Here is a 10490-nt window from a genome sequence, read left to right as displayed (position 1 = left end):
GGTACCTTGGAGACACCCAAGTGGAAATGATGAGTAGGAAGTTGGATATATATGTATAGAGTTCATAGAAGCTATATGGGCTGGAGATGTAATTTTTGAAGACTAATCAATTGCTGCTAGTGAAAGCCATGACTATAGATGAGATTGACTACAGTGATTAGAGGCCTATGACTGAGCTTAGAGGAAATGGCAGGCAATAAATAAATGTTTACATGGTCTGGGCCAGGGTCAAACCAATTCTACTCACTTACTCAGATTCCCATTTTTCTCTTCTTGGTTGTACATCTTCCTTTTGTTCCATCACTCACGGCATGCTTCCTAATTTGACCCTTTTAATAGAAATGTTTTCACAGATTATTTTAAATTACAAAGAATGAATATACATTTATAGAGGTTATTGTTGTAATCAAATAAAGCCTATAACAGAGTTAATCATGTGCAAATTTTAATGCTATGCAAAATTTTTACTATGCTGCATACAAATTAATCTCAAATGGTAGCACTTCACAGAAACGACTATGATTGATATTACTGTTACAGACAAACCAAATCAAATTTTCAGTTTTTCTCTTTTTACTTGATAATTAGATTGGTGCAAAAGTTATTGAGATTTAAAAGGTTAAAAATAATTGCAAAAATTGCAATTACTTTTGCACCAACCTAATATTTTTGCAGTATTTGTCATCTTTGTTACTGCTGACCTTTTTCCTGTGTAATTCTTCTGGCTCACATGTATATAGACACACACATACCCATATTATTCAACAATGGCTAAAATTACCTTGTTCTTGGCACTCGCTTATTACATTATAATAGGTTAGGTTGGGTTGAAGTAAGATAATAACTCCAAAATCATAGTGGCGTACAATAACAGAAGTTAATTCATCAATATATAGATGATAGATGGATACATAGATAGATACATAGACAGATGATAGATAGGTCTGCTGGCGGCTCTTCTCCCTGTTGTCTTTGTTCTGGAGCCCAGGCCAGTAAAGTTGTCTGTATTCTGGATCAGTACAGATCATTGTGGCAGATGGAACAGAGAGAGAACATGGATTGCCTGCCACCCACTAGCCCCTAGAGCTTTTCAGAAGTGACCCCTTCCACTCATTTCAGCCAATGCAAGTTGCACAACAAGGCAGTAGGGCAAGGAAGATAATGCTTTTCCAAGAAGAGCAGCAATATTTTGAAAAATAGTGCATTCTATTATTTCTCCCTCTGTAACTCCTTTGAGCCCCAGCTCAGAGGGTATTTTGCTCTTTCACTTATTGTCCTCTCACCAGTGCTCTCTAAAATCCTCATACCAGACTGGTTTAGAGCAACTACACTCTGCTCCCTAACTCTGCTAGGTGTCCTGGCCACCATGTGGTTTTTTTGTTTTTGTTTTTGTTTTTTGTTTTTTTTTTAAATATGGAACGCTTCACGAATTTGCGTGTCATCCTTGCGCAGGGGCCATGCTAATCTTCTCTGTATCGTTCCAATTTTAGTATATGTGCTGCCGAAGCGAGCACCCACCATGTGGTTTGTGACAGCAGAAATTCTGGGCCATAAAGATATGGGTTGGCTGTCCAGCAGTCACCATGATGTGGAGCTGGAGGCTGTGACATGATGTGGTGGTGGTGGCTGATGGCAGTGGCAAATCAGAGGGAAGAATATAGAGCAGTGAAGACATAGACAAGGAGAGAGAATACATTGAGAGAGAGAGGTCATGGTTAATATTTGGGGTCAGTGCTAAGTGACAACAGGTAGACTAGCCTTTTGAATAGCCTAAAATAACAAAAATATTTATTTTTAGGGCATCTCTAGGTACAAGATGAATTTAGGGACAAATAAATTTCCCATATTTCATATATTCTAGCAAGTATTGGAGGTAGTATTCAAACCCACATTCGTCTATACCACCTAACTATGGGTTCCCTATCACTATCTCCTACCTACCTACTCAACTTCCCTGCTCATTACTATGCCTGTTGGATTCCATGCCCCACCTGGCAGACCTGTTTTGTTGGTACTGCACCCCTTTACCCTATGCCTGCCTTCCCCAGGAGGACGATCTATTTCCTCAGGTCATGGCCTTTCTAGATTGCTCTGATGGGCTATAGATAACTCTCCCATAGGATAAATCATTCTTCCCAATTCAAGGTATGTTGGGTATGGAGAAGGGCATTGCTCACATCTCTTCTCATAGCAGGGAATGAATTTCTATCAAAGGATAATAGTGATATAGACCAATGATTGCTTTTCTTGGGAGAAGGCTCAGAAAGCAATAAGGTCTTGGGACACAAGAGTGGAAAAGAACATTCATGAATAAAAAACAAACAAACAAACAAAACAAAAAAACTCAGAAAGAAAAGAAAGGCCAAATAAACAATTATCTTACCAACATGACCATTTTCCTGACCAAGGCTGATTATTTCTCTCTCTCTCTCTCTCTCTCTCTCTCTCTCTCTCTCTCTCTGTGTGTGTGTGTGTGTGTGTAGTGATGGAGGGTGTTCTATGAGTGTGCTGGGGGCAGTGCAGCATGTAATAGACTAAGGAGCAAAGCCAGAGCTTTGAGCCTCACATGGGGGATTAGCAGGACCTTCAACACTAGATTGGCCACAGAGCATCAGACATCCTGTTCTTTAGCAAGTTTCTTGCATGGTTGCCTGGTTCAGTTTTTGACTGACCTTAATTCTCAAATACCCTCAGTGGTTCTGTTAATGCCAGTGCAGCTTACTTAGAGTTCTTTCCTGACTGTGTTAGGATTTTTTCTAGGACTCTGCTTTCATCAGATCCTGGTGTGTTTGGTGTATACAGAATAATTGAGAAGGGGACAGCCCAATTTGTGGCTTCTGTATGATGCTGACAATTCTCAGATTTGTTTGGTATTTCTGTCTGAAGCTGTTAGACCCCAACCAATTAATTGTCTTTTTCATATACATAGTTAGATGACCTGAATTTTCATGTAATTGGATCCCTCAGACAGTAAAATATGATAGATCTATTTTAGACATTTGTTGGATATGTCTCCTCTAGAGATTAATTTATAAAAACTCTAGTTTTTTTAAAAAATACAACTCAGCCACTGTCAAATTAGAGAAATTTGAAATTACTGTGTCAAAATACTCCCATCTGTTAGAACAATTTCCATCAACATCAAGTCCTGTTTCTCATGATTTCTGTAATATTGTCCAGTTAAGAACAATGTGAAGCAAGAAGTGCCAGAGATGCTGACTCTCACCTTCATCCGAAGTAAAAGTCTGTGTTCATTTCATCTAATCCTCTTCTCTGGGTCTGACACCTAATGTTGCTATGCAATTGAACAACTGAGTTATACAAATGAGGTTCCTTGACCATAAAAATCTAAAAGGATCGATGGTAGATTTCAATTTAATCTTTAAAGTGCTTTGGTTGCTCTAAGTCATTAGAACATTGTGTCAAGTCATCTTTTTTGAGAAAGACATTATCCTTCTAATTTCCCAATGATTTTCATGTACTCATCTGTTGATCAGCTGATCTGTTGATTTATTTTAGAAAATCACTACGTAGAGCACAAGTGTTTTGCAATTAAGTGTCTGTCAATTATATTTCACATTGTTAGTCAAACGGTCAAACCCATTTCTCCTTCTGAATCTGACTGGATGCAATCTATTTTCAGAGGTGTTAGTAAAGTCCCCTGAATAGCCAGAGGGGTGGAATGATGAGAAAGGCACTTTCAAAAGCATACAACTATCATCCTGAAAAAAATTTACTCAGGCAGTTAGGCTATAAAGATCTATATTGTCAAAAAATTGAGAACACAATATCAGGAATCTGGTTAGAGTATAGATAACTATTTCTTATTTAAGTGTACCTGAGTTCAGAAAACTCCTAAGGAACAATATCCAAATATTAGTTATAGATAATATGGAAGTGACAATAGCCAAGTCAGCGAGTTTTCACTGGAAGTATTCTCGGGGGCTCGGTCCAATCTCATCATTTCCCAAATGTTGAAGCTGAGATCATCAAGGTTAAGGTTATGCAGCTAGCTTATTTCAGATTCAGGTTGAAGCATGATGAAGGACTAAAAAGTCCATTCCAATATTACAAAGGGCTTGATTCAAATCCCACCTTAGCACTTATTAAGTTGTGTATAATATTCAGTAAATTATTTGAACACGCTTTTCTCATTTTTGGATTAACATGAAAACCGATACAAAACATCTGGCACACAGGAGGAGCTTAATAAACGTTATTTCTCTTCATTTTCCTCTCCTAGGTGCCACAGGAAAGATGAAAAGAACATTCCTATTTTCTTTGAGTTCAAAATCTTATATTTTTGTTTCAGCTTTCTATCTCTTCCCTGTATCATATGCTAGTTTAAAGAGGCTGTATCAAGCATAGGAGTAGTAATAAGAAAATCTAAATGAGGTTAATTGTAGCTCAAATAATTATTTTCCCAGGAACTGTTCTATTAAATTTCAAACCCACCAGAAAAAGAAGCAAATAATGTATTTGCCCAGAAGGAATATTACAGTATGTTCCCTCAGTAAATTTGGTTGGACAATTGACCCACCTGTGTGCTAGGCTTCAAAAAAACAAGGTGAACATTTCCACTCTGAGGAGTCAACTTTATCTCCAGCCCTTGACAAGCCTAGAAACTGAATTTCGTTTCTGACACTCTCCCATCATACCCACACCTCAGCATTTTTATAGGATGTGGGGAGAGCCCCAAACTAGAGCTGATCCTTATGGGATTCAGCTGGTTGTTCTATCTCATCCTGCCTGACCCCAGTGACTTCCCTTCCAACCTTTCCAATGCACCTGGCACACCTGTGAAACAGACAAGCAAGCTTTAAGAAAAGTAACCACAGATATCAACCTTTGGCTCAGGAACTGTCCCGTATTCTCCTACCTCATTATTTCATCCCTGTTAATCTGTATCAACACTCCACTCATGGGCTTCTTACATAGGCTCCCCCTTTGCCATTGGATTTGTTAAATTTGACAGCCCGCTTTGTGCCTTACTAGCACAGAGTTTAGCCCCATCAAGACCTTGCTTCTGGAATCTCTTTGTTGGTTTCAGCACTAAAATCTTGCCTTCCTTCCCATTCCTATTCCTTTACCCCTGTCATGCAAGGTGTCATGCAGGGTCTCAGCTCCCGCTCCCCACATAAGAATGCAGGATATGGTGAGGCCAAAAAGGAACACCCACGGAGCAATAGATAGGGGAGTCATACCACTAAATGCTCATTAGCGGCTGGGTTAGTGTGGGGACAGAGTCCCAGAGAGCAGTTTCCAGGCTCTCGGCCTCACGTGGCAAGGTGCTGACTCAGGTAGTAGATGGCCGTCAGCTATGGCTAATTGACCATCAGCTGTAACCAGTTAGCCACTGATGTAACTGCCGCAGCTGCATTGGTTGGTGAGTTGGTGGGTTGGCAGGCAGAGAAGCGGACAGCATGTTGCAGGTCATGTGGATCCTGCCTCCAGTGAGACTATAGTGCCTCCAGTGAGACTATAGTGGTATGACACCCTGATCTATGGCTCCGTGAGTGTTCCTTTTTGGCCTAGCCATATCCTGTGTTCCTATGTGGGGAGCGGGACCAGAGACCTCACAGGCCGCCCTGCATGACAAATGGCACAGCGAGCAGGGTCTCCCGCACGACACCCTGGCACCTATAACACACTGTTATATAATAAGCATCAAATAACTATTTGTGTAATAAATGAATGAACAACTGACAAGCCCATATAGAAGTGAACCATGACTATTCAATTGGAGAAGTCAGAGAGTGAGTTAACTGACATGATTTGATGATGGCCAGAGTAGACTAGGTGGCTGTACAACTTGAAAACATATAATCAACCTCAATCATAAATAAGAAACAGTAGACATTTTAAAATTATTCTTATAAATAAATATTAGGAAATATCCTACTAGTTTGTTTCCTAATTCACCTTTCCTCAGTGGAGAAACCATGGTGATAAAATTAATCAAATTAGCTTTTTTTTCTATTACTTTTCTATTACCTGGCATAAATCATCATTTGCGATAGGCAAGTAGAAATCTGACTACTTTTCAGGAGGCACTAAATGTAATTCTGGCTCATCTGCTTGAATGAATAATAACAAACATATATACTTGTTGTATGAAATATCAAGATTTATAGTTTCGTGGAGTCAATATTGATTTCCACTTCCCTTGAATCAAATTCCTTTTCTTTGGTCAGTGTATTTTCAGAGTTGTCTTACCAGTCACAGATATCTGCTTTCATTGGGAGTCAAAATTAAGAACTATGGATCTGTCTTCCCAGGACTTCTGGATGTTATAAGGGAAGGCCCCCCATCAGGGTGGACGCTCTTACCCTGGAGGAAAGCGTGGACTGCCATGGGCATGTGGGAAGGCTCATGAAGGCCCATATACAGATGCAGAAATCCTTCCTTTGGGGACATTTACTCCTTTATATAAATTGTCTTGATTTGTTCAAAAAACATGTAATTCAGTTAATCATTGTAATTGGGGAATAGTAGCCAATGACATACATAATATAAATTGTAAATATCATGCTTAAAGATACAACATTGGGTAAGTTTTCCAGCAAATCTATGAATCAGGGCTCTGGATGAATAGCTTTAGTGAAAAAATTCTGTGATTGATTTAAGCAAGGTACATAAAAATTAGAAGTGTCAGCATGTGCACGAAGGCTAAATCAATTCCCGGTTTGGGTTATATAGTCTCATCTATTCACCATAATTATTTCTATCTAGATAAGACCTTAAGACTTTCTGAGTTGAAACAACCAATTGGTTCTAGCCAACAAAAATACAATGTGAAATTAATTGGACATTGCTCAATGTAAAAATGGGAGGAGATTGTTCAGTGAAGCATGGTATTCTTCATGATTATTCCACACATTAACCACAGAACCATCACATCCAGGATTCTGGAAGATACGTATGCCAAGAGAAAAATAGCAGCAACCTGTCAGAAGGGAACTTAGCATTCATTTTCTGCCAAATACACAGAACAGGCTTAAAGGACTTAGAAGGCAGCTTTCCTGCTCTTTTTTTCTGTCCACACCCCTTTCAACCCTTGAAATCTCCTCTAAAGGGATCATTTACTCTGGGGAAGAGACCTTATAGAGTTTTACCAGGCAGTCAGTTTAGAAAGTCATTTTAGTAGGGCAGATATTCATAAATTATTTTGAAGCAATGATTTAAATTGTGTATTGACCGGAATTGAATATTCGAGTACAGAAAAGTTAATGAATTATAAAAGTAGCCTATATTGTAACATTTGCCATTTGAAATGCACAGAGGCCAGAAGAATCTTAAGAGTGAGTTTCAAACATGTAAATGCTGTTGACTCTTTCTGGGGCCCTTGTGGAGACTTGTCCCTAAGGGCTAGAGTGTCACTTAACATCTTAGAGATGGTACAAGAGGAGCCTGTCCTGAAGAACAGACCCTTTAAAACAGCTTTGCCTTCTAGACATGTCATCATTAGGAGGCACTCCCACTGACAGGACCACCTTCTCCTCCATCTGGAAGCAGGAAACACAGGAGAGCCCTCTGCTGTAAGGACCTGAGTTCTTCATTCTCCACCTGCTGGGCAAAATCTGTCATGGTGTGTTTTGTACTGAGACCATCCACAACCCCCACTGAAGGACTGGGACTCAGGCGTGGAAGGAGTGTTCCCTGCTATGAATCTGGAGCAGATGCTCCCATCAGATCTCTGTGCTGCTGTCATATCCACCCCCACTCTTTGGCTTCTGGAGAGCTCTGGGAGGTTAGCTTCCCGCAGGATGAGGGCTGTGATGTGGGGATATAAGAGCCTGGCCCACAGCTCCAGATGGGACACTTCTGTGTGCGATTTAGACTTCAGAACCCTCAGAGACCAGGCCGGAGACCACATCCCTGCTGGTCTCCCACCCTTCCTAATCCTGTTTGCCTCCTTCCCTTAGGTGTTTGCCAAAGAGTACTATATCCCAGGGCCTGTTTCTAGAGAGCCTGACCTAAGACAAAACCATTCCCACCCACTGTTGGCACAGATGAGAGCAGAAAGACAGGGTTCAGCTGAGAGAATGAATGTGTCCCTTTGGAAGAATCCCTAAAACACTAAGGAGAGAAGGAACCCACCGAGCTGACTGCACAGTTTCCAGGGTCAAATGCAATCACTGAGACTCGACCTCACAGGAACCAGACAAGCAATGGTACCCAGCTCTGCACTGCCACACTCTGCCTCTGCCTCTTCCCAAAGGAATATGCACAATCATTTGGGTGAAATAGACTGGGAATTAGGATTTTACATGTGCCTCTGCTCTGCTGCCACATCTAAGAAGCTCAAAAATGACATCGAGATCAAGTACATAAATCAGTTTAAAAAAAAATGTTTTTTATCCTGTAGGCAATGAAGGCAGCAGAAAATAATCATATACATGATGCCATATTTTTATCTTCTAGAACAGAGAATCTGTGTAAACTCTAAAATCAGACTTGTGGTTGGAAAGATGAACCTGAATTTCCTAACTAATTATATTTGTGCAGGTGTGTACAGGCTGATCCCTACAGCTTTGGACAGAGGCAGAGTGATGTGGGGAACAGAGCATTGATTTGGTCAAGGGCGTCTGCGAAATGCCCCAACAACACTCTCTATATATTTCCCCTTCTCGGCCCTCCACATCCCCATAAATATCTTATTAACTAAAAGTGTTAACTAACAAAGTATTTGAAATACTTGGTCTATTTTCTCTTCCTAAACATAAGCTCCACAACAGCAATGTGTTCTGTTCCTTAAAATCCATTTTACCCTCTCACCCCCAAATAGTACGACTCATCCTCAGCACAAGTTTGTGGTTAAGAGTTTCCATCATTGAAGTTAGAAGACAAAACTCTACTGCCAACTAGCTTTGTGACCTTGAATGAGTTACTCAACCTCTCTGAGCCTTACTTTCCTAATAAGTAAAATGGAGATTACAATAGTGCCTATTTATAGTGAAAGTTAAACTAAATTAAGCCCATGAGGCCCTTAGCATAGTACCTAGAACATCATAAGCACTCAATAAATGGTTGCTTTTATCATTTCAATTATTATATTACTGTTAGAATATTATATTAATTATTATATTACTCTAGTTCAGTTATTCACAACACTGAACTAGAAATGTTGAGCTTGAGTTTCTGCTTATAACAATAGAGTCACACATATGTGAGAATATTCTTTCCCATACCCCTCTACCACCTCTTCTTTCCCCTTCAATTATGGTTTTTACTGCATCAGACCAGAATCTTCCCACTTAATTTGGATGATTAATTTTTCTTTCCAAATACAGCACTTACCTCTCCAGCACACTTATCTCTAAGTAACAAGATTTGTGGAGGTCATCCTCCTGGGCAGCTCTCAGTGTAATATATGAGAGCACATTAGCAGACCCAGTGGCCCCGAGGCTGCCCTGGCTTGTGATTTACAAGGTGCAGTGTGGAAGCCAGCGACCGCAGCTCTGAGCCCAGAGCCTGCAGTGGAGCCTGGACCTCAGCTCCTTACCCCTCACACCAGATCGTGCTTCTGTGCAGCCTGCCCTCCTTCTCCCTGACCCCTCCACCTGATCACACTCATTTATCTCCTAACTGAGCCCCCCTAGTTGGCAGCTCTGCTTAATGCTAAAGAGGCACCTGAGGCCTGAGACTGGGGTGGATCGGCAGATGTAGAAGCTCCTGCTCACCTAAGAACAACAGCCTCAGAGCGAGCATCTTCCTCTTTAGATCCTGCTCACCAAGCCCAGCTGCAGAATTTTTGGTTGTGAGCTTGCTGCACTGCAGGTTTCATTGTCCTTTTCATTATCGGTGAAGATTTCCTGAGGAGTCATTAAATATTGAACTAGACGTCTGCTATCAATTAGATGCCACAAGAATGCAAAGCAGAAGAATTTCTAGGCTGATTTGATTATTAGTGGTCTGAAAACATGTGATTGAGTATATTTACCTCACATACTTGGGGGGAATAATCCTACATTATTCAGGATATGCTTTCTGAGACAGAACTTCTTTATCACAGCTCTGATTGGGACTGTGCTATATTATCACTGCAAAATATTACTGGGGGATGAATATATTAACTATTTACTTGAACAGAGCCTAGACCCGCCTCCTTAGGAAATGATGTTTTCCAACAAAGTTTTTTGAGAATGTCGAGGCATTTGGAATGTAAGCTTTCTGCAGTACAAAGCAGTATGTCAGCCATTAGATAACTTTAATTTTCATTTAGTACCTCCTACTTGGAAAACTCTTCTATTTCATCTTCATGACTTGAAACACTACATAGAAACATTAAGGAAGACTGAATAACGCCACATGCATGGAGGAGTTCATGAACAATTCAAGACTGGGGTATCATCCTGATTCTACACGTGGAGAAAATGCAAGGAATGGTCTTCATGGTCTTAAATTGAGCCATTAAATCCCAATCATTTTTACAGTGAGAATTTGTGTGATTTTTGTCACCAGCTCCAAACATAACTATTCCTAAAGGG

At 40.4% G+C, this 10490-nt stretch overlaps 1 non-coding gene across 1 annotated transcript; it reads right to left on the bottom strand.

Annotated features, from left to right (window-relative positions):
- Positions 1 to 1407: 1407 nt before the first annotated feature.
- LOC148755797 (U6 spliceosomal RNA) lies at positions 1408 to 1514 on the bottom strand. The gene has a single exon (XR_016018788.1). It is a non-coding gene; the product is annotated as a U6 spliceosomal RNA (small nuclear RNA).
- Between the last annotated feature and the right edge of the window lie 8976 nt (positions 1515 to 10490).

This window comes from Rhinolophus sinicus, chromosome 14 (assembly GCF_057876585.1).
Source record: "Rhinolophus sinicus isolate RSI-liver-muscle chromosome 14, RSI-T2T, whole genome shotgun sequence".
Taxonomy (NCBI): Eukaryota; Metazoa; Chordata; class Mammalia; order Chiroptera; family Rhinolophidae; genus Rhinolophus; species Rhinolophus sinicus.
Note: the sequence above shows the minus strand (reverse complement) of the source record. Positions and strands in the feature narration are given on the sequence as shown.